General features: G+C 36.6%; 38 non-coding genes across 38 annotated transcripts; all 38 read right to left on the bottom strand.

Moving 5' to 3' along the window:
* Positions 1-307: 307 nt before the first annotated feature.
* On the bottom strand, positions 308-390 carry Trnal-uaa (transfer RNA leucine (anticodon UAA)). The gene has a single exon. It is a non-coding gene; the product is annotated as a tRNA-Leu (tRNA).
* Positions 391-835: 445 nt separating this feature from the next.
* On the bottom strand, positions 836-918 carry Trnal-uaa (transfer RNA leucine (anticodon UAA)). The gene has a single exon. It is a non-coding gene; the product is annotated as a tRNA-Leu (tRNA).
* A 447-nt stretch (positions 919-1,365) lies between these two features.
* On the bottom strand, positions 1,366-1,448 carry Trnal-uaa (transfer RNA leucine (anticodon UAA)). The gene has a single exon. It is a non-coding gene; the product is annotated as a tRNA-Leu (tRNA).
* Positions 1,449-1,894: 446 nt separating this feature from the next.
* Trnal-uaa (transfer RNA leucine (anticodon UAA)) lies at positions 1,895-1,977 on the bottom strand. The gene has a single exon. It is a non-coding gene; the product is annotated as a tRNA-Leu (tRNA).
* Positions 1,978-2,422: 445 nt separating this feature from the next.
* Positions 2,423-2,505, bottom strand: Trnal-uaa (transfer RNA leucine (anticodon UAA)). Its single transcript has one exon. It is a non-coding gene; the product is annotated as a tRNA-Leu (tRNA).
* Positions 2,506-2,950: 445 nt separating this feature from the next.
* Positions 2,951-3,033, bottom strand: Trnal-uaa (transfer RNA leucine (anticodon UAA)). Its single transcript has one exon. It is a non-coding gene; the product is annotated as a tRNA-Leu (tRNA).
* Positions 3,034-3,478: 445 nt separating this feature from the next.
* On the bottom strand, positions 3,479-3,561 carry Trnal-uaa (transfer RNA leucine (anticodon UAA)). Its single transcript has one exon. It is a non-coding gene; the product is annotated as a tRNA-Leu (tRNA).
* A 447-nt stretch (positions 3,562-4,008) lies between these two features.
* Trnal-uaa (transfer RNA leucine (anticodon UAA)) lies at positions 4,009-4,091 on the bottom strand. The gene has a single exon. It is a non-coding gene; the product is annotated as a tRNA-Leu (tRNA).
* Positions 4,092-4,536: 445 nt separating this feature from the next.
* Trnal-uaa (transfer RNA leucine (anticodon UAA)) lies at positions 4,537-4,619 on the bottom strand. The gene has a single exon. It is a non-coding gene; the product is annotated as a tRNA-Leu (tRNA).
* A 446-nt stretch (positions 4,620-5,065) lies between these two features.
* Positions 5,066-5,148, bottom strand: Trnal-uaa (transfer RNA leucine (anticodon UAA)). The gene has a single exon. It is a non-coding gene; the product is annotated as a tRNA-Leu (tRNA).
* Positions 5,149-5,593: 445 nt separating this feature from the next.
* Positions 5,594-5,676, bottom strand: Trnal-uaa (transfer RNA leucine (anticodon UAA)). Its single transcript has one exon. It is a non-coding gene; the product is annotated as a tRNA-Leu (tRNA).
* A 446-nt stretch (positions 5,677-6,122) lies between these two features.
* Trnal-uaa (transfer RNA leucine (anticodon UAA)) lies at positions 6,123-6,205 on the bottom strand. The gene has a single exon. It is a non-coding gene; the product is annotated as a tRNA-Leu (tRNA).
* Positions 6,206-6,650: 445 nt separating this feature from the next.
* Positions 6,651-6,733, bottom strand: Trnal-uaa (transfer RNA leucine (anticodon UAA)). Its single transcript has one exon. It is a non-coding gene; the product is annotated as a tRNA-Leu (tRNA).
* A 445-nt stretch (positions 6,734-7,178) lies between these two features.
* On the bottom strand, positions 7,179-7,261 carry Trnal-uaa (transfer RNA leucine (anticodon UAA)). The gene has a single exon. It is a non-coding gene; the product is annotated as a tRNA-Leu (tRNA).
* Positions 7,262-7,705: 444 nt separating this feature from the next.
* Positions 7,706-7,788, bottom strand: Trnal-uaa (transfer RNA leucine (anticodon UAA)). Its single transcript has one exon. It is a non-coding gene; the product is annotated as a tRNA-Leu (tRNA).
* Positions 7,789-8,233: 445 nt separating this feature from the next.
* Trnal-uaa (transfer RNA leucine (anticodon UAA)) lies at positions 8,234-8,316 on the bottom strand. The gene has a single exon. It is a non-coding gene; the product is annotated as a tRNA-Leu (tRNA).
* A 445-nt stretch (positions 8,317-8,761) lies between these two features.
* Positions 8,762-8,844, bottom strand: Trnal-uaa (transfer RNA leucine (anticodon UAA)). The gene has a single exon. It is a non-coding gene; the product is annotated as a tRNA-Leu (tRNA).
* A 445-nt stretch (positions 8,845-9,289) lies between these two features.
* Positions 9,290-9,372, bottom strand: Trnal-uaa (transfer RNA leucine (anticodon UAA)). Its single transcript has one exon. It is a non-coding gene; the product is annotated as a tRNA-Leu (tRNA).
* Positions 9,373-9,819: 447 nt separating this feature from the next.
* Trnal-uaa (transfer RNA leucine (anticodon UAA)) lies at positions 9,820-9,902 on the bottom strand. Its single transcript has one exon. It is a non-coding gene; the product is annotated as a tRNA-Leu (tRNA).
* A 445-nt stretch (positions 9,903-10,347) lies between these two features.
* Trnal-uaa (transfer RNA leucine (anticodon UAA)) lies at positions 10,348-10,430 on the bottom strand. Its single transcript has one exon. It is a non-coding gene; the product is annotated as a tRNA-Leu (tRNA).
* Positions 10,431-10,876: 446 nt separating this feature from the next.
* Positions 10,877-10,959, bottom strand: Trnal-uaa (transfer RNA leucine (anticodon UAA)). Its single transcript has one exon. It is a non-coding gene; the product is annotated as a tRNA-Leu (tRNA).
* A 445-nt stretch (positions 10,960-11,404) lies between these two features.
* Positions 11,405-11,487, bottom strand: Trnal-uaa (transfer RNA leucine (anticodon UAA)). Its single transcript has one exon. It is a non-coding gene; the product is annotated as a tRNA-Leu (tRNA).
* Positions 11,488-11,933: 446 nt separating this feature from the next.
* Trnal-uaa (transfer RNA leucine (anticodon UAA)) lies at positions 11,934-12,016 on the bottom strand. Its single transcript has one exon. It is a non-coding gene; the product is annotated as a tRNA-Leu (tRNA).
* Positions 12,017-12,461: 445 nt separating this feature from the next.
* Trnal-uaa (transfer RNA leucine (anticodon UAA)) lies at positions 12,462-12,544 on the bottom strand. The gene has a single exon. It is a non-coding gene; the product is annotated as a tRNA-Leu (tRNA).
* A 445-nt stretch (positions 12,545-12,989) lies between these two features.
* Trnal-uaa (transfer RNA leucine (anticodon UAA)) lies at positions 12,990-13,072 on the bottom strand. The gene has a single exon. It is a non-coding gene; the product is annotated as a tRNA-Leu (tRNA).
* A 447-nt stretch (positions 13,073-13,519) lies between these two features.
* Trnal-uaa (transfer RNA leucine (anticodon UAA)) lies at positions 13,520-13,602 on the bottom strand. Its single transcript has one exon. It is a non-coding gene; the product is annotated as a tRNA-Leu (tRNA).
* Positions 13,603-14,047: 445 nt separating this feature from the next.
* On the bottom strand, positions 14,048-14,130 carry Trnal-uaa (transfer RNA leucine (anticodon UAA)). The gene has a single exon. It is a non-coding gene; the product is annotated as a tRNA-Leu (tRNA).
* Positions 14,131-14,576: 446 nt separating this feature from the next.
* On the bottom strand, positions 14,577-14,659 carry Trnal-uaa (transfer RNA leucine (anticodon UAA)). The gene has a single exon. It is a non-coding gene; the product is annotated as a tRNA-Leu (tRNA).
* Positions 14,660-15,107: 448 nt separating this feature from the next.
* Trnal-uaa (transfer RNA leucine (anticodon UAA)) lies at positions 15,108-15,190 on the bottom strand. Its single transcript has one exon. It is a non-coding gene; the product is annotated as a tRNA-Leu (tRNA).
* A 445-nt stretch (positions 15,191-15,635) lies between these two features.
* Positions 15,636-15,718, bottom strand: Trnal-uaa (transfer RNA leucine (anticodon UAA)). The gene has a single exon. It is a non-coding gene; the product is annotated as a tRNA-Leu (tRNA).
* A 446-nt stretch (positions 15,719-16,164) lies between these two features.
* Trnal-uaa (transfer RNA leucine (anticodon UAA)) lies at positions 16,165-16,247 on the bottom strand. The gene has a single exon. It is a non-coding gene; the product is annotated as a tRNA-Leu (tRNA).
* Positions 16,248-16,692: 445 nt separating this feature from the next.
* On the bottom strand, positions 16,693-16,775 carry Trnal-uaa (transfer RNA leucine (anticodon UAA)). Its single transcript has one exon. It is a non-coding gene; the product is annotated as a tRNA-Leu (tRNA).
* A 445-nt stretch (positions 16,776-17,220) lies between these two features.
* Positions 17,221-17,303, bottom strand: Trnal-uaa (transfer RNA leucine (anticodon UAA)). Its single transcript has one exon. It is a non-coding gene; the product is annotated as a tRNA-Leu (tRNA).
* Positions 17,304-17,748: 445 nt separating this feature from the next.
* Positions 17,749-17,831, bottom strand: Trnal-uaa (transfer RNA leucine (anticodon UAA)). The gene has a single exon. It is a non-coding gene; the product is annotated as a tRNA-Leu (tRNA).
* Positions 17,832-18,276: 445 nt separating this feature from the next.
* Trnal-uaa (transfer RNA leucine (anticodon UAA)) lies at positions 18,277-18,359 on the bottom strand. Its single transcript has one exon. It is a non-coding gene; the product is annotated as a tRNA-Leu (tRNA).
* A 445-nt stretch (positions 18,360-18,804) lies between these two features.
* On the bottom strand, positions 18,805-18,887 carry Trnal-uaa (transfer RNA leucine (anticodon UAA)). Its single transcript has one exon. It is a non-coding gene; the product is annotated as a tRNA-Leu (tRNA).
* A 445-nt stretch (positions 18,888-19,332) lies between these two features.
* Positions 19,333-19,415, bottom strand: Trnal-uaa (transfer RNA leucine (anticodon UAA)). The gene has a single exon. It is a non-coding gene; the product is annotated as a tRNA-Leu (tRNA).
* Positions 19,416-19,860: 445 nt separating this feature from the next.
* Trnal-uaa (transfer RNA leucine (anticodon UAA)) lies at positions 19,861-19,943 on the bottom strand. The gene has a single exon. It is a non-coding gene; the product is annotated as a tRNA-Leu (tRNA).
* Positions 19,944-20,167: the final 224 nt, after the last annotated feature.

The following is a 20,167-nucleotide window of genomic DNA, read 5'->3' as shown; positions in this document are numbered from 1 at the left end:
TTGAGCTTGGATTCAATGCGTCCACAATCATTATGTCTTGGTTGTATTAAGATGGTCCAAACTTTGTTAAATGGAACTATATTCGTAAAGCATTTTGGTCATTTTCCTTGACTAAAAAAGCCGATCAATTTATAACCCGAATGTACAGCAACATATTTTCTACACAACTGCTGTAGATAAATACCGCAGACAATTTTTTTCTACTGGTTTGTGCAATTCTTGATCGAAAATATCAATTATACTCGATCTCCTATACGATTCGTTTTTTGAATACAACTATACGATTTCAAGGTACCAAAAATATAGCTAGTGCGGGTGGGGTTCGAACCCACGCGGACATACGTCCATTGGAACTTAAGTCCAACGCCTTAACCACTCGGCCACCACACTGTTACTAATACGGCAGCTTAAAATGTTTAAAACTATCAGCAGAATTGCGCAGTAGGATGTTGCATCGGAATACAAAGGTTAACATTTGTCATATGAAAAAAAGTTAAGAGTCGCAATTCTTTTCAATTACTAGTCATTTTGAGCTTGGATTCAATGCGTCCATAATCATTATGTCTTGGTTGTATTAAGATGGTCCAAACTTTGTTAAATGGAACTATATTCGTAAAGCATTTTGGTCATTTTCCTTGACTAAATAAGCCGATCAATTTATAACCCGAATGTACAGCAACATATTTTCTACACAACTGCTGTAGATAAATACCGCAGACAATTTTTTTCTACTGGTTTGTGCAATTCTTGATCGAAAATATCAATTATACTCGATCTCCTATACGATTCGTTTTTTGAATACAACTATACGATTTCAAGGTACCAAAAATATAGCTAGTGCGGGTGGGGTTCGAACCCACGCGGACATACGTCCATTGGAACTTAAGTCCAACGCCTTAACCACTCGGCCACCACACTGTTACTAATACGGCAGCTTAAAATGTTTAAAACTATCAGCAGAATTGCGCAGTAGGATGTTGCATCGGAATACAAAGGTTAACATTTGTCATATGAAAAAAAAGTTAAGGGTCGCAATTCTTTTCAATTACTAGTCATTTTGAGCTTGGATTCAATGCGTCCACAATCATTATGTCTTGGTTGTATTAAGATGGTCCAAACTTTGTTAAATGGAACTATATTCGTAAAGCATTTTGGTCATTTTCCTTGACTAAAAAAGCCGATCAATTTATAACCCGAATGTACAGCAACATATTTTCCACAAAACTACTGTAGATAAATACCGCAGACATTTTTTTTTCTACTGGTTTGTGCAATTCTTGATCGAAAATATCAATTATACTCGATCTCCTATACGATTCGTTTTTTGAATACAACTATACGATTTCAAGGTACCAAAAATATAGCTAGTGCGGGTGGGGTTCGAACCCACGCGGACATACGTCCATTGGAACTTAAGTCCAACGCCTTAACCACTCGGCCACCACACTGTTACTAATACGGCAGCTTAAAATGTTTAAAACTATCAGCAGAATTGCGCAGTAGGATGTTGCATCGGAATACAAAGGTTAACATTTGTCATATGAAAAAAAGTTAAGGGTCGCAATTCTTTTCAATTACTAGTCATTTTGAGCTTGGATTCAATGCGTCCACAATCATTATGTCTTGGTTGTATTAAGATGGTCCAAACTTTGTTAAATGGAACTATATTCGTAAAGCATTTTGGTCATTTTCCTTGACTAAAAAAGCCGATCAATTTATAACCCGAATGTACAGCAACATATTTTCCACACAACTACTGTAGATAAATACCGCAGACATTTTTTTTTCTACTGGTTTGTGCAATTCTTGATCGAAAATATCAATTATACTCGATCTCCTATACGATTCGTTTTTTGAATACAACTATACGATTTCAAGGTACCAAAAATATAGCTAGTGCGGGTGGGGTTCGAACCCACGCGGACATACGTCCATTGGAACTTAAGTCCAACGCCTTAACCACTCGGCCACCACACTGTTACTAATACGGCAGCTTAAAATGTTTAAAACTATCAGCAGAATTGCGCAGTAGGATGTTGCATCGGAATACAAAGGTTAACATTTGTCATATGAAAAAAAGTTAAGGGTCGCAATTCTTTTCAATTACTAGTCATTTTGAGCTTGGATTCAATGCGTCCACAATCATTATGTCTTGGTTGTATTAAGATGGTCCAAACTTTGTTAAATGGAACTATATTCGTAAAGCATTTTGGTCATTTTCCTTGACTAAAAAAGCCGATCAATTTATAACCCGAATGTACAGCAACATATTTTCTACACAACTGCTGTAGATAAATACCGCAGACAATTTTTTTCTACTGGTTTGTGCAATTCTTGATCGAAAATATCAATTATACTCGATCTCCTATACGATTCGTTTTTTGAATACAACTATACGATTTCAAGGTACCAAAAATATAGCTAGTGCGGGTGGGGTTCGAACCCACGCGGACATACGTCCATTGGAACTTAAGTCCAACGCCTTAACCACTCGGCCACCACACTGTTACTAATACGGCAGCTTAAAATGTTTAAAACTATCAGCAGAATTGCGCAGTAGGATGTTGCATCGGAATACAAAGGTTAACATTTGTCATATGAAAAAAAGTTAAGAGTCGCAATTCTTTTCAATTACTAGTCATTTTGAGCTTGGATTCAATGCGTCCATAATCATTATGTCTTGGTTGTATTAAGATGGTCCAAACTTTGTTAAATGGAACTATATTCGTAAAGCATTTTGGTCATTTTCCTTGACTAAAAAAGCCGATCAATTTATAACCCGAATGTACAGCAACATATTTTCTACACAACTGCTGTAGATAAATACCGCAGACAATTTTTTTCTACTGGTTTGTGCAATTCTTGATCGAAAATATCAATTATACTCGATCTCCTATACGATTCGTTTTTTGAATACAACTATACGATTTCAAGGTACCAAAAATATAGCTAGTGCGGGTGGGGTTCGAACCCACGCGGACATACGTCCATTGGAACTTAAGTCCAACGCCTTAACCACTCGGCCACCACACTGTTACTAATACGGCAGCTTAAAATGTTTAAAACTATCAGCAGAATTGCGCAGTAGGATGTTGCATCGGAATACAAAGGTTAACATTTGTCATATGAAAAAAAGTTAAGAGTCGCAATTCTTTTCAATTACTAGTCATTTTGAGCTTGGATTCAATGCGTCCATAATCATTATGTCTTGGTTGTATTAAGATGGTCCAAACTTTGTTAAATGGAACTATATTCGTAAAGCATTTTGGTCATTTTCCTTGACTAAAAAAGCCGATCAATTTATAACCCGAATGTACAGCAACATATTTTCTACACAACTGCTGTAGATAAATACCGCAGACAATTTTTTTCTACTGGTTTGTGCAATTCTTGATCGAAAATATCAATTATACTCGATCTCCTATACGATTCGTTTTTTGAATACAACTATACGATTTCAAGGTACCAAAAATATAGCTAGTGCGGGTGGGGTTCGAACCCACGCGGACATACGTCCATTGGAACTTAAGTCCAACGCCTTAACCACTCGGCCACCACACTGTTACTAATACGGCAGCTTAAAATGTTTAAAACTATCAGCAGAATTGCGCAGTAGGATGTTGCATCGGAATACAAAGGTTAACATTTGTCATATGAAAAAAAAGTTAAGGGTCGCAATTCTTTTCAATTACTAGTCATTTTGAGCTTGGATTCAATGCGTCCATAATCATTATGTCTTGGTTGTATTAAGATGGTCCAAACTTTGTTAAATGGAACTATATTCGTAAAGCATTTTGGTCATTTTCCTTGACTAAAAAAGCCGATCAATTTATAACCCGAATGTACAGCAACATATTTTCCACAAAACTACTGTAGATAAATACCGCAGACATTTTTTTTTCTACTGGTTTGTGCAATTCTTGATCGAAAATATCAATTATACTCGATCTCCTATACGATTCGTTTTTTGAATACAACTATACGATTTCAAGGTACCAAAAATATAGCTAGTGCGGGTGGGGTTCGAACCCACGCGGACATACGTCCATTGGAACTTAAGTCCAACGCCTTAACCACTCGGCCACCACACTGTTACTAATACGGCAGCTTAAAATGTTTAAAACTATCAGCAGAATTGCGCAGTAGGATGTTGCATCGGAATACAAAGGTTAACATTTGTCATATGAAAAAAAGTTAAGGGTCGCAATTCTTTTCAATTACTAGTCATTTTGAGCTTGGATTCAATGCGTCCACAATCATTATGTCTTGGTTGTATTAAGATGGTCCAAACTTTGTTAAATGGAACTATATTCGTAAAGCATTTTGGTCATTTTCCTTGACTAAAAAAGCCGATCAATTTATAACCCGAATGTACAGCAACATATTTTCTACACAACTGCTGTAGATAAATACCGCAGACAATTTTTTTCTACTGGTTTGTGCAATTCTTGATCGAAAATATCAATTATACTCGATCTCCTATACGATTCGTTTTTTGAATACAACTATACGATTTCAAGGTACCAAAAATATAGCTAGTGCGGGTGGGGTTCGAACCCACGCGGACATACGTCCATTGGAACTTAAGTCCAACGCCTTAACCACTCGGCCACCACACTGTTACTAATACGGCAGCTTAAAATGTTTAAAACTATCAGCAGAATTGCGCAGTAGGATGTTGCATCGGAATACAAAGGTTAACATTTGTCATATGAAAAAAAGTTAAGGGTCGCAATTCTTTTCAATTACTAGTCATTTTGAGCTTGGATTCAATGCGTCCACAATCATTATGTCTTGGTTGTATTAAGATGGTCCAAACTTTGTTAAATGGAACTATATTCGTAAAGCATTTTGGTCATTTTCCGTGACTAAAAAAGCCGATCAATTTATAACCCGAATGTACAGCAACATATTTTCCACACAACTACTGTAGATAAATACCGCAGACATTTTTTTTTCTACTGGTTTGTGCAATTCTTGATCGAAAATATCAATTATACTCGATCTCCTATACGATTCGTTTTTTGATTACAACTATACGATTTCAAGGTACCAAAGATATAGCTAGTGCGGGTGGGGTTCGAACCCACGCGGACATACGTCCATTGGAACTTAAGTCCAACGCCTTAACCACTCGGCCACCACACTGTTACTAATACGGCAGCTTAAAATGTTTAAAACTATCAGCAGAATTGCGCAGTAGGATGTTGCATCGGAATACAAAGGTTAACATTTGTCATATGAAGAAAAGTTAAGGGTCGCAATTCTTTTCAATTACTAGTCATTTTGAGCTTGGATTCAATGCGTCCACAATCATTATGTCTTGGTTGTATTAAGATGGTCCAAACTTTGTTAAATGGAACTATATTCGTAAAGCATTTTGGTCATTTTCCTTGACTAAAAAAGCCGATCAATTTATAACCCGAATGTACAGCAACATATTTTCTACACAACTGCTGTAGATAAATACCGCAGACAATTTTTTTCTACTGGTTTGTGCAATTCTTGATCGAAAATATCAATTATACTCGATCTCCTATACGATTCGTTTTTTGAATACAACTATACGATTTCAAGGTACCAAAAATATAGCTAGTGCGGGTGGGGTTCGAACCCACGCGGACATACGTCCATTGGAACTTAAGTCCAACGCCTTAACCACTCGGCCACCACACTGTTACTAATACGGCAGCTTAAAATGTTTAAAACTATCAGCAGAATTGCGCAGTAGGATGTTGCATCGGAATACAAAGGTTAACATTTGTCATATGAAAAAAAGTTAAGGGTCGCAATTCTTTTCAATTACTAGTCATTTTGAGCTTGGATTCAATGCGTCCACAATCATTATGTCTTGGTTGTATTAAGATGGTCCAAACTTTGTTAAATGGAACTATATTCGTAAAGCATTTTGGTCATTTTCCGTGACTAAAAAAGCCGATCAATTTATAACCCGAATGTACAGCAACATATTTTCCACACAACTACTGTAGATAAATACCGCAGACATTTTTTTTTCTACTGGTTTGTGCAATTCTTGATCGAAAATATCAATTATACTCGATCTCCTATACGATTCGTTTTTTGATTACAACTATACGATTTCAAGGTACCAAAGATATAGCTAGTGCGGGTGGGGTTCGAACCCACGCGGACATACGTCCATTGGAACTTAAGTCCAACGCCTTAACCACTCGGCCACCACACTGTTACTAATACGGCAGCTTAAAATGTTTAAAACTATCAGCAGAATTGCGCAGTAGGATGTTGCATCGGAATACAAAGGTTAACATTTGTCATATGAAGAAAAGTTAAGGGTCGCAATTCTTTTCAATTACTAGTCATTTTGAGCTTGGATTCAATGCGTCCACAATCATTATGTCTTGGTTGTATTAAGATGGTCCAAACTTTGTTAAATGGAACTATATTCGTAAAGCATTTTGGTCATTTTCCTTGACTAAAAAAGCCGATCAATTTATAACCCGAATGTACAGCAACATATTTTCTACACAACTGCTGTAGATAAATACCGCAGACAATTTTTTTCTACTGGTTTGTGCAATTCTTGATCGAAAATATCAATTATACTCGATCTCCTATACGATTCGTTTTTTGAATACAACTATACGATTTCAAGGTACCAAAAATATAGCTAGTGCGGGTGGGGTTCGAACCCACGCGGACATACGTCCATTGGAACTTAAGTCCAACGCCTTAACCACTCGGCCACCACACTGTTACTAATACGGCAGCTTAAAATGTTTAAAACTATCAGCAGAATTGCGCAGTAGGATGTTGCATCGGAATACAAAGGTTAACATTTGTCATATGAAAAAAAGTTAAGAGTCGCAATTCTTTTCAATTACTAGTCATTTTGAGCTTGGATTCAATGCGTCCACAATCATTATGTCTTGGTTGTATTAAGATGGTCCAAACTTTGTTAAATGGAACTATATTCGTAAAGCATTTTGGTCATTTTCCTTGACTAAAAAAGCCGATCAATTTATAACCCGAATGTACAGCAACATATTTTCTACACAACTGCTGTAGATAAATACCGCAGACAATTTTTTTCTACTGGTTTGTGCAATTCTTGATCGAAAATATCAATTATACTCGATCTCCTATACGATTCGTTTTTTGAATACAACTATACGATTTCAAGGTACCAAAAATATAGCTAGTGCGGGTGGGGTTCGAACCCACGCGGACATACGTCCATTGGAACTTAAGTCCAACGCCTTAACCACTCGGCCACCACACTGTTACTAATACGGCAGCTTAAAATGTTTAAAACTATCAGCAGAATTGCGCAGTAGGATGTTGCATCGGAATACAAAGGTTAACATTTGTCATATGAAAAAAAGTTAAGGTCGCAATTCTTTTCAATTACTAGTCATTTTGAGCTTGAATTCAATGCGTCCACAATCATTATGTCTTGGTTGTATTAAGATGGTCCAAACTTTGTTAAATGGAACTATATTCGTAAAGCATTTTGGTCATTTTCCTTGACTAAAAAAGCCGATCAATTTATAACCCGAATGTACAGCAACATATTTTCTACACAACTGCTGTAGATAAATACCGCAGACAATTTTTTTCTACTGGTTTGTGCAATTCTTGATCGAAAATATCAATTATACTCGATCTCCTATACGATTCGTTTTTTGAATACAACTATACGATTTCAAGGTACCAAAAATATAGCTAGTGCGGGTGGGGTTCGAACCCACGCGGACATACGTCCATTGGAACTTAAGTCCAACGCCTTAACCACTCGGCCACCACACTGTTACTAATACGGCAGCTTAAAATGTTTAAAACTATCAGCAGAATTGCGCAGTAGGATGTTGCATCGGAATACAAAGGTTAACATTTGTCATATAAAAAAAATTAAGAGTCGCAATTCTTTTCAATTACTAGTCATTTTGAGCTTGGATTCAATGCGTCCATAATCATTATGTCTTGGTTGTATTAAGATGGTCCAAACTTTGTTAAATGGAACTATATTCGTAAAGCATTTTGGTCATTTTCCTTGACTAAAAAAGCCGATCAATTTATAACCCGAATGTACAGCAACATATTTTCCACACAACTACTGTAGATAAATACCGCAGACATTTTTTTTTCTACTGGTTTGTGCAATTCTTGATCGAAAATATCAATTATACTCGATCTCCTATACGATTCGTTTTTTGAATACAACTATACGATTTCAAGGTACCAAAAATATAGCTAGTGCGGGTGGGGTTCGAACCCACGCGGACATACGTCCATTGGAACTTAAGTCCAACGCCTTAACCACTCGGCCACCACACTGTTACTAATACGGCAGCTTAAAATGTTTAAAACTATCAGCAGAATTGCGCAGTAGGATGTTGCATCGGAATACAAAGGTTAACATTTGTCATATGAAAAAAAGTTAAGGGTCGCAATTCTTTTCAATTACTAGTCATTTTGAGCTTGGATTCAATGCGTCCACAATCATTATGTCTTGGTTGTATTAAGATGGTCCAAACTTTGTTAAATGGAACTATATTCGTAAAGCATTTTGGTCATTTTCCTTGACTAAAAAAGCCGATCAATTTATAACCCGAATGTACAGCAACATATTTTCTACACAACTGCTGTAGATAAATACCGCAGACAATTTTTTTCTACTGGTTTGTGCAATTCTTGATCGAAAATATCAATTATACTCGATCTCCTATACGATTCGTTTTTTGAATACAACTATACGATTTCAAGGTACCAAAAATATAGCTAGTGCGGGTGGGGTTCGAACCCACGCGGACATACGTCCATTGGAACTTAAGTCCAACGCCTTAACCACTCGGCCACCACACTGTTACTAATACGGCAGCTTAAAATGTTTAAAACTATCAGCAGAATTGCGCAGTAGGATGTTGCATCGGAATACAAAGGTTAACATTTGTCATATGAAAAAAAGTTAAGAGTCGCAATTCTTTTCAATTACTAGTCATTTTGAGCTTGGATTCAATGCGTCCATAATCATTATGTCTTGGTTGTATTAAGATGGTCCAAACTTTGTTAAATGGAACTATATTCGTAAAGCATTTTGGTCATTTTCCTTGACTAAAAAAGCCGATCAATTTATAACCCGAATGTACAGCAACATATTTTCTACACAACTGCTGTAGATAAATACCGCAGACAATTTTTTTCTACTGGTTTGTGCAATTCTTGATCGAAAATATCAATTATACTCGATCTCCTATACGATTCGTTTTTTGAATATAACTATACGATTTCAAGGTACCAAAAATATAGCTAGTGCGGGTGGGGTTCGAACCCACGCGGACATACGTCCATTGGAACTTAAGTCCAACGCCTTAACCACTCGGCCACCACACTGTTACTAATACGGCAGCTTAAAATGTTTAAAACTATCAGCAGAATTGCGCAGTAGGATGTTGCATCGGAATACAAAGGTTAACATTTGTCTTATGAAAAAAAAGTTAAGGGTCGCAATTCTTTTCAATTACTAGTCATTTTGAGCTTGGATTCAATGCGTCCATAATCATTATGTCTTGGTTGTATTAAGATGGTCCAAACTTTGTTAAATGGAACTATATTCGTAAAGCATTTTGGTCATTTTCCTTGACTAAAAAAGCCGATCAATTTATAACCCGAATGTACAGCAACATATTTTCCACAAAACTACTGTAGATAAATACCGCAGACATTTTTTTTTCTACTGGTTTGTGCAATTCTTGATCGAAAATATCAATTATACTCGATCTCCTATACGATTCGTTTTTTGAATACAACTATACGATTTCAAGGTACCAAAAATATAGCTAGTGCGGGTGGGGTTCGAACCCACGCGGACATACGTCCATTGGAACTTAAGTCCAACGCCTTAACCACTCGGCCACCACACTGTTACTAATACGGCAGCTTAAAATGTTTAAAACTATCAGCAGAATTGCGCAGTAGGATGTTGCATCGGAATACAAAGGTTAACATTTGTCATATGAAAAAAAGTTAAGGGTCGCAATTCTTTTCAATTACTAGTCATTTTGAGCTTGGATTCAATGCGTCCACAATCATTATGTCTTGGTTGTATTAAGATGGTCCAAACTTTGTTAAATGGAACTATATTCGTAAAGCATTTTGGTCATTTTCCTTGACTAAAAAAGCCGATCAATTTATAACCCGAATGTACAGCAACATATTTTCTACACAACTGCTGTAGATAAATACCGCAGACAATTTTTTTCTACTGGTTTGTGCAATTCTTGATCGAAAATATCAATTATACTCGATCTCCTATACGATTCGTTTTTTGAATACAACTATACGATTTCAAGGTACCAAAAATATAGCTAGTGCGGGTGGGGTTCGAACCCACGCGGACATACGTCCATTGGAACTTAAGTCCAACGCCTTAACCACTCGGCCACCACACTGTTACTAATACGGCAGCTTAAAATGTTTAAAACTATCAGCAGAATTGCGCAGTAGGATGTTGCATCGGAATACAAAGGTTAACATTTGTCATATGAAAAAAAGTTAAGGGTCGCAATTCTTTTCAATTACTAGTCATTTTGAGCTTGGATTCAATGCGTCCACAATCATTATGTCTTGGTTGTATTAAGATGGTCCAAACTTTGTTAAATGGAACTATATTCGTAAAGCATTTTGGTCATTTTCCTTGACTAAAAAAGCCGATCAATTTATAACCCGAATGTACAGCAACATATTTTCCACAAAACTACTGTAGATAAATACCGCAGACATTTTTTTTTCTACTGGTTTGTGCAATTCTTGATCGAAAATATCAATTATACTCGATCTCCTATACGATTCGTTTTTTGAATACAACTATACGATTTCAAGGTACCAAAAATATAGCTAGTGCGGGTGGGGTTCGAACCCACGCGGACATACGTCCATTGGAACTTAAGTCCAACGCCTTAACCACTCGGCCACCACACTGTTACTAATACGGCAGCTTAAAATGTTTAAAACTATCAGCAGAATTGCGCAGTAGGATGTTGCATCGGAATACAAAGGTTAACATTTGTCATATGAAAAAAAGTTAAGGGTCGCAATTCTTTTCAATTACTAGTCATTTTGAGCTTGGATTCAATGCGTCCACAATCATTATGTCTTGGTTGTATTAAGATGGTCCAAACTTTGTTAAATGGAACTATATTCGTAAAGCATTTTGGTCATTTTCCTTGACTAAAAAAGCCGATCAATTTATAACCCGAATGTACAGCAACATATTTTCTACACAACTGCTGTAGATAAATACCGCAGACAATTTTTTTCTACTGGTTTGTGCAATTCTTGATCGAAAATATCAATTATACTCGATCTCCTATACGATTCGTTTTTTGAATACAACTATACGATTTCAAGGTACCAAAAATATAGCTAGTGCGGGTGGGGTTCGAACCCACGCGGACATACGTCCATTGGAACTTAAGTCCAACGCCTTAACCACTCGGCCACCACACTGTTACTAATACGGCAGCTTAAAATGTTTAAAACTATCAGCAGAATTGCGCAGTAGGATGTTGCATCGGAATACAAAGGTTAACATTTGTCATATGAAAAAAAGTTAAGGGTCGCAATTCTTTTCAATTACTAGTCATTTTGAGCTTGGATTCAATGCGTCCACAATCATTATGTCTTGGTTGTATTAAGATGGTCCAAACTTTGTTAAATGGAACTATATTCGTAAAGCATTTTGGTCATTTTCCTTGACTAAAAAAGCCGATCAATTTATAACCCGAATGTACAGCAACATATTTTCCACACAACTACTGTAGATAAATACCGCAGACATTTTTTTTTCTACTGGTTTGTGCAATTCTTGATCGAAAATATCAATTATACTCGATCTCCTATACGATTCGTTTTTTGAATACAACTATACGATTTCAAGGTACCAAAAATATAGCTAGTGCGGGTGGGGTTCGAACCCACGCGGACATACGTCCATTGGAACTTAAGTCCAACGCCTTAACCACTCGGCCACCACACTGTTACTAATACGGCAGCTTAAAATGTTTAAAACTATCAGCAGAATTGCGCAGTAGGATGTTGCATCGGAATACAAAGGTTAACATTTGTCATATGAAAAAAAGTTAAGGGTCGCAATTCTTTTCAATTACTAGTCATTTTGAGCTTGGATTCAATGCGTCCACAATCATTATGTCTTGGTTGTATTAAGATGGTCCAAACTTTGTTAAATGGAACTATATTCGTAAAGCATTTTGGTCATTTTCCTTGACTAAAAAAGCCGATCAATTTATAACCCGAATGTACAGCAACATATTTTCTACACAACTGCTGTAGATAAATACCGCAGACAATTTTTTTCTACTGGTTTGTGCAATTCTTGATCGAAAATATCAATTATACTCGATCTCCTATACGATTCGTTTTTTGAATACAACTATACGATTTCAAGGTACCAAAAATATAGCTAGTGCGGGTGGGGTTCGAACCCACGCGGACATACGTCCATTGGAACTTAAGTCCAACGCCTTAACCACTCGGCCACCACACTGTTACTAATACGGCAGCTTAAAATGTTTAAAACTATCAGCAGAATTGCGCAGTAGGATGTTGCATCGGAATACAAAGGTTAACATTTGTCATATGAAAAAAAGTTAAGAGTCGCAATTCTTTTCAATTACTAGTCATTTTGAGCTTGGATTCAATGCGTCCACAATCATTATGTCTTGGTTGTATTAAGATGGTCCAAACTTTGTTAAATGGAACTATATTCGTAAAGCATTTTGGTCATTTTCCTTGACTAAAAAAGCCGATCAATTTATAACCCGAATGTACAGCAACATATTTTCTACACAACTGCTGTAGATAAATACCGCAGACAATTTTTTTCTACTGGTTTGTGCAATTCTTGATCGAAAATATCAATTATACTCGATCTCCTATACGATTCGTTTTTTGAATATAACTATACGATTTCAAGGTACCAAAAATATAGCTAGTGCGGGTGGGGTTCGAACCCACGCGGACATACGTCCATTGGAACTTAAGTCCAACGCCTTAACCACTCGGCCACCACACTGTTACTAATACGGCAGCTTAAAATGTTTAAAACTATCAGCAGAATTGCGCAGTAGGATGTTGCATCGGAATACAAAGGTTAACATTTGTCTTATGAAAAAAAAGTTAAGGGTCGCAATTCTTTTCAATTACTAGTCATTTTGAGCTTGGATTCAATGCGTCCATAATCATTATGTCTTGGTTGTATTAAGATGGTCCAAACTTTGTTAAATGGAACTATATTCGTAAAGCATTTTGGTCATTTTCCTTGACTAAAAAAGCCGATCAATTTATAACCCGAATGTACAGCAACATATTTTCCACAAAACTACTGTAGATAAATACCGCAGACATTTTTTTTTCTACTGGTTTGTGCAATTCTTGATCGAAAATATCAATTATACTCGATCTCCTATACGATTCGTTTTTTGAATACAACTATACGATTTCAAGGTACCAAAAATATAGCTAGTGCGGGTGGGGTTCGAACCCACGCGGACATACGTCCATTGGAACTTAAGTCCAACGCCTTAACCACTCGGCCACCACACTGTTACTAATACGGCAGCTTAAAATGTTTAAAACTATCAGCAGAATTGCGCAGTAGGATGTTGCATCGGAATACAAAGGTTAACATTTGTCATATGAAAAAAAGTTAAGGGTCGCAATTCTTTTCAATTACTAGTCATTTTGAGCTTGGATTCAATGCGTCCACAATCATTATGTCTTGGTTGTATTAAGATGGTCCAAACTTTGTTAAATGGAACTATATTCGTAAAGCATTTTGGTCATTTTCCTTGACTAAAAAAGCCGATCAATTTATAACCCGAATGTACAGCAACATATTTTCTACACAACTGCTGTAGATAAATACCGCAGACAATTTTTTTCTACTGGTTTGTGCAATTCTTGATCGAAAATATCAATTATACTCGATCTCCTATACGATTCGTTTTTTGAATACAACTATACGATTTCAAGGTACCAAAAATATAGCTAGTGCGGGTGGGGTTCGAACCCACGCGGACATACGTCCATTGGAACTTAAGTCCAACGCCTTAACCACTCGGCCACCACACTGTTACTAATACGGCAGCTTAAAATGTTTAAAACTATCAGCAGAATTGCGCAGTAGGATGTTGCATCGGAATACAAAGGTTAACATTTGTCATATGAAAAAAAGTTAAGGGTCGCAATTCTTTTCAATTACTAGTCATTTTGAGCTTGGATTCAATGCGTCCACAATCATTATGTCTTGGTTGTATTAAGATGGTCCAAACTTTGTTAAATGGAACTATATTCGTAAAGCATTTTGGTCATTTTCCTTGACTAAAAAAGCCGATCAATTTATAACCCGAATGTACAGCAACATATTTTCCACACAACTACTGTAGATAAATACCGCAGACATTTTTTTTTCTACTGGTTTGTGCAATTCTTGATCGAAAATATCAATTATACTCGATCTCCTATACGATTCGTTTTTTGAATACAACTATACGATTTCAAGGTACCAAAAATATAGCTAGTGCGGGTGGGGTTCGAACCCACGCGGACATACGTCCATTGGAACTTAAGTCCAACGCCTTAACCACTCGGCCACCACACTGTTACTAATACGGCAGCTTAAAATGTTTAAAACTATCAGCAGAATTGCGCAGTAGGATGTTGCATCGGAATACAAAGGTTAACATTTGTCTTATGAAAAAAAAGTTAAGGGTCGCAATTCTTTTCAATTACTAGTCATTTTGAGCTTGGATTCAATGCGTCCATAATCATTATGTCTTGGTTGTATTAAGATGGTCCAAACTTTGTTAAATGGAACTATATTCGTAAAGCATTTTGGTCATTTTCCTTGACTAAAAAAGCCGATCAATTTATAACCCGAATGTACAGCAACATATTTTCCACAAAACTACTGTAGATAAATACCGCAGACATTTTTTTTTTCTACTGGTTTGTGCAATTCTTGATCGAAAATATCAATTATACTCGATCTCCTATACGATTCGTTTTTTGAATACAACTATACGATTTCAAGGTACCAAAAATATAGCTAGTGCGGGTGGGGTTCGAACCCACGCGGACATACGTCCATTGGAACTTAAGTCCAACGCCTTAACCACTCGGCCACCACACTGTTACTAATACGGCAGCTTAAAATGTTTAAAACTATCAGCAGAATTGCGCAGTAGGATGTTGCATCGGAATACAAAGGTTAACATTTGTCATATGAAAAAAAGTTAAGGGTCGCAATTCTTTTCAATTACTAGTCATTTTGAGCTTGGATTCAATGCGTCCACAATCATTATGTCTTGGTTGTATTAAGATGGTCCAAACTTTGTTAAATGGAACTATATTCGTAAAGCATTTTGGTCATTTTCCTTGACTAAAAAAGCCGATCAATTTATAACCCGAATGTACAGCAACATATTTTCTACACAACTGCTGTAGATAAATACCGCAGACAATTTTTTTCTACTGGTTTGTGCAATTCTTGATCGAAAATATCAATTATACTCGATCTCCTATACGATTCGTTTTTTGAATACAACTATACGATTTCAAGGTACCAAAAATATAGCTAGTGCGGGTGGGGTTCGAACCCACGCGGACATACGTCCATTGGAACTTAAGTCCAACGCCTTAACCACTCGGCCACCACACTGTTACTAATACGGCAGCTTAAAATGTTTAAAACTATCAGCAGAATTGCGCAGTAGGATGTTGCATCGGAATACAAAGGTTAACATTTGTCATATGAAAAAAAGTTAAGGGTCGCAATTCTTTTCAATTACTAGTCATTTTGAGCTTGGATTCAATGCGTCCACAATCATTATGTCTTGGTTGTATTAAGATGGTCCAAACTTTGTTAAATGGAACTATATTCGTAAAGCATTTTGGTCATTTTCCTTGACTAAAAAAGCCGATCAATTTATAACCCGAATGTACAGCAACATATTTTCCACACAACTACTGTAGATAAATACCGCAGACATTTTTTTTTCTACTGGTTTGTGCAATTCTTGATCGAAAATATCAATTATACTCGATCTCCTATACGATTCGTTTTTTGAATACAACTATACGATTTCAAGGTACCAAAAATATAGCTAGTGCGGGTGGGGTTCGAACCCACGCGGACATACGTCCATTGGAACTTAAGTCCAACGCCTTAACCACTCGGCCACCACACTGTTACTAATACGGCAGCTTAAAATGTTTAAAACTATCAGCAGAATTGCGCAGTAGGATGTTGCATCGGAATACAAAGGTTAACATTTGTCATATGAAAAAAAGTTAAGGGTCGCAATTCTTTTCAATTACTAGTCATTTTGAGCTTGGATTCAATGCGTCCACAATCATTATGTCTTGGTTGTATTAAGATGGTCCAAACTTTGTTAAATGGAACTATATTCGTAAAGCATTTTGGTCATTTTCCTTGACTAAAAAAGCCGATCAATTTATAACCCGAATGTACAGCAACATATTTTCTACACAACTGCTGTAGATAAATACCGCAGACAATTTTTTTCTACTGATTTGTGCAATTCTTGATCGAAAATATCAATTATACTCGATCTCCTATACGATTCGTTTTTTGAATACAACTATACGATTTCAAGGTACCAAAAATATAGCTAGTGCGGGTGGGGTTCGAACCCACGCGGACATACGTCCATTGGAACTTAAGTCCAACGCCTTAACCACTCGGCCACCACACTGTTACTAATACGGCAGCTTAAAATGTTTAAAACTATCAGCAGAATTGCGCAGTAGGATGTTGCATCGGAATACAAAGGTTAACATTTGTCATATGAAAAAAAGTTAAGAGTCGCAATTCTTTTCAATTACTAGTCATTTTGAGCTTGGATTCAATGCGTCCACAATCATTATGTCTTGGTTGTATTAAGATGGTCCAAACTTTGTTAAATGGAACTATATTCGTAAAGCATTTTGGTCATTTTCCTTGACTAAAAAAGCCGATCAATTTATAACCCGAATGTACAGCAACATATTTTCTACACAACTGCTGTAGATAAATACCGCAGACAATTTTTTTCTACTGGTTTGTGCAATTCTTGATCGAAAATATCAATTATACTCGATCTCCTATACGATTCGTTTTTTGAATACAACTATACGATTTCAAGGTACCAAAAATATAGCTAGTGCGGGTGGGGTTCGAACCCACGCGGACATACGTCCATTGGAACTTAAGTCCAACGCCTTAACCACTCGGCCACCACACTGTTACTAATACGGCAGCTTAAAATGTTTAAAACTATCAGCAGAATTGCGCAGTAGGATGTTGCATCGGAATACAAAGGTTAACATTTGTCATATGAAAAAAAGTTAAGGGTCGCAATTCTTTTCAATTACTAGTCATTTTGAGCTTGGATTCAATGCGTCCACAATCATTATGTCTTGGTTGTATTAAGATGGTCCAAACTTTGTTAAATGGAACTATATTCGTAAAGCATTTTGGTCATTTTCCTTGACTAAAAAAGCCGATCAATTTATAACCCGAATGTACAGCAACATATTTTCTACACAACTGCTGTAGATAAATACCGCAGACAATTTTTTTCTACTGGTTTGTGCAATTCTTGATCGAAAATATCAATTATACTCGATCTCCTATACGATTCGTTTTTTGAATACAACTATACGATTTCAAGGTACCAAAAATATAGCTAGTGCGGGTGGGGTTCGAACCCACGCGGACATACGTCCATTGGAACTTAAGTCCAACGCCTTAACCACTCGGCCACCACACTGTTACTAATACGGCAGCTTAAAATGTTTAAAACTATCAGCAGAATTGCGCAGTAGGATGTTGCATCGGAATACAAAGGTTAACATTTGTCATATGAAAAAAAGTTAAGAGTCGCAATTCTTTTCAATTACTAGTCATTTTGAGCTTGGATTCAATGCGTCCACAATCATTATGTCTTGGTTGTATTAAGATGGTCCAAACTTTGTTAAATGGAACTATATTCGTAAAGCATTTTGGTCATTTTCCTTGACTAAAAAAGCCGATCAATTTATAACCCGAATGTACAGCAACATATTTTCTACACAACTGCTGTAGATAAATACCGCAGACAATTTTTTTCTACTGGTTTGTGCAATTCTTGATCGAAAATATCAATTATACTCGATCTCCTATACGATTCGTTTTTTGAATACAACTATACGATTTCAAGGTACCAAAAATATAGCTAGTGCGGGTGGGGTTCGAACCCACGCGGACATACGTCCATTGGAACTTAAGTCCAACGCCTTAACCACTCGGCCACCACACTGTTACTAATACGGCAGCTTAAAATGTTTAAAACTATCAGCAGAATTGTGCAGTAGGATGTTGCATCGGAATACAAAGGTTAACATTTGTCATATGAAAAAAAGTTAAGAGTCGCAATTCTTTTCAATTACTAGTCATTTTGAGCTTGGATTCAATGCGTCCATAATCATTATGTCTTGGTTGTATTAAGATGGTCCAAACTTTGTTAAATGGAACTATATTCGTAAAGCATTTTGGTCATTTTCCTTGACTAAAAAAGCCGATCAATTTATAACCCGAATGTACAGCAACATATTTTCTACACAACTGCTGTAGATAAATACCGCAGACAATTTTTTTCTACTGGTTTGTGCAATTCTTGATCGAAAATATCAATTATACTCGATCTCCTATACGATTCGTTTTTTGAATACAACTATACGATTTCAAGGTACCAAAAATATAGCTAGTGCGGGTGGGGTTCGAACCCACGCGGACATACGTCCATTGGAACTTAAGTCCAACGCCTTAACCACTCGGCCACCACACTGTTACTAATACGGCAGCTTAAAATGTTTAAAACTATCAGCAGAATTGCGCAGTAGGATGTTGCATCGGAATACAAAGGTTAACATTTGTCATATGAAAAAAAGTTAAGGGTCGCAATTCTTTTCAATTACTAGTCATTTTGAGCTTGGATTCAATGCGTCCACAATCATTATGTCTTGGTTGTATTAAGATGGTCCAAACTTTGTTAAATGGAACTATATTCGTAAAGCATTTTGGTCATTTTCCTTGACTAAAAAAGCCGATCAATTTATAACCCGAATGTACAGCAACATATTTTCTACACAACTGCTGTAGATAAATACCGCAGACAATTTTTTTCTACTGGTTTGTGCAATTCTTGATCGAAAATATCAATTATACTCGATCTCCTATACGATTCGTTTTTTGAATACAACTATACGATTTCAAGGTACCAAAAATATAGCTAGTGCGGGTGGGGTTCGAACCCACGCGGACATACGTCCATTGGAACTTAAGTCCAACGCCTTAACCACTCGGCCACCACACTGTTACTAATACGGCAGCTTAAAATGTTTAAAACTATCAGCAGAATTGCGCAGTAGGATGTTGCATCGGAATACAAAGGTTAACATTTGTCATATGAAAAAAAGTTAAGGGTCGCAATTCTTTTCAATTACTAGTCATTTTGAGCTTGGATTCAATGCGTCCACAATCATTATGTCTTGGTTGTATTAAGATGGTCCAAACTTTGTTAAATGGAACTATATTCGTAAAGCATTTTGGTCATTTTCCTTGACTAAAAAAGCCGATCAATTTATAACCCGAATGTACAGCAACATATTTTCTACACAACTGCTGTAGATAAATACCGCAGACAATTTTTTTCTACTGGTTTGTGCAATTCTTGATCGAAAATATCAATTATACTCGATCTCCTATACGATTCGTTTTTTGAATACAACTATACGATTTCAAGGTACCAAAAATATAGCTAGTGCGGGTGGGGTTCGAACCCACGCGGACATACGTCCATTGGAACTTAAGTCCAACGCCTTAACCACTCGGCCACCACACTGTTACTAATACGGCAGCTTAAAATGTTTAAAACTATCAGCAGAATTGCGCAGTAGGATGTTGCATCGGAATACAAAGGTTAACATTTGTCATATGAAGAAAAGTTAAGGGTCGCAATTCTTTTCAATTACTAGTCATTTTGAGCTTGGATTCAATGCGTCCACAATCATTATGTCTTGGTTGTATTAAGATGGTCCAAACTTTGTTAAATGGAACTATATTCGT

Source organism: Perna viridis, chromosome 5 (genome assembly GCF_037379345.1).
Source record: "Perna viridis isolate PV_CMFRI_1.1 ecotype Kerala chromosome 5, ASM3737934v1, whole genome shotgun sequence".
Taxonomy (NCBI): domain Eukaryota; kingdom Metazoa; phylum Mollusca; class Bivalvia; order Mytilida; family Mytilidae; genus Perna; species Perna viridis.
Note: the sequence above shows the minus strand (reverse complement) of the source record. Positions and strands in the feature narration are given on the sequence as shown.